This window comes from Egretta garzetta, unplaced genomic scaffold (assembly GCF_000687185.1).
Source record: "Egretta garzetta isolate BGI_Z169 unplaced genomic scaffold, ASM68718v1 scaffold105, whole genome shotgun sequence".
Classification (NCBI taxonomy): domain Eukaryota; kingdom Metazoa; phylum Chordata; class Aves; order Pelecaniformes; family Ardeidae; genus Egretta; species Egretta garzetta.
This window is the reverse complement of record NW_009259598.1, coordinates 2,168,188-2,168,509: the sequence shown is the minus strand read 5'-3', so window position 1 is coordinate 2,168,509 and position 322 is coordinate 2,168,188. Positions and strand designations below refer to the sequence as shown.

The window sequence follows — 322 nt, the reverse complement described above, 5'->3', positions numbered from 1 at the left end:
GGGTGGGGCCACGCGCGCGGAGCCGAGAAGGTACGTGGTGGGCAGCTCAAGCGGCCATCCAGGGGTTGAACCTGGGGCACAGCGATGGCCATGCCCAAGCAGCACCTTCATGGCACGGAAGCAACGTGTCCTGCTGTCTTGGGGACAGCTTGAGGGGACATTTTGGAGCTGGAGGAGGTGTCCTGGCCATGCCATGGCCCCGGGGCTCCCTGTGCATTAGTGGCTTGTTACGGAGAGGGACTGCAGCTCCTGCACCAGCCGGGCTCTCACGGCTGCATCTCCTTCCCATTTCCCCCCCCAGGAGAGCCTGGAAAGGGCCCCG

The 322-nt window shown here is 65.2% G+C and overlaps 1 protein-coding gene across 1 annotated transcript in view; it reads left to right on the top strand.

Annotated features, from left to right (window-relative positions):
* The window catches only part of PLEKHA6 (pleckstrin homology domain containing A6), a 54,995-nt gene that overhangs the window by 50,670 nt on the left and 4,003 nt on the right, over nt 1-322 (top strand). The gene's annotated exons all lie outside the window — the stretch shown is intronic.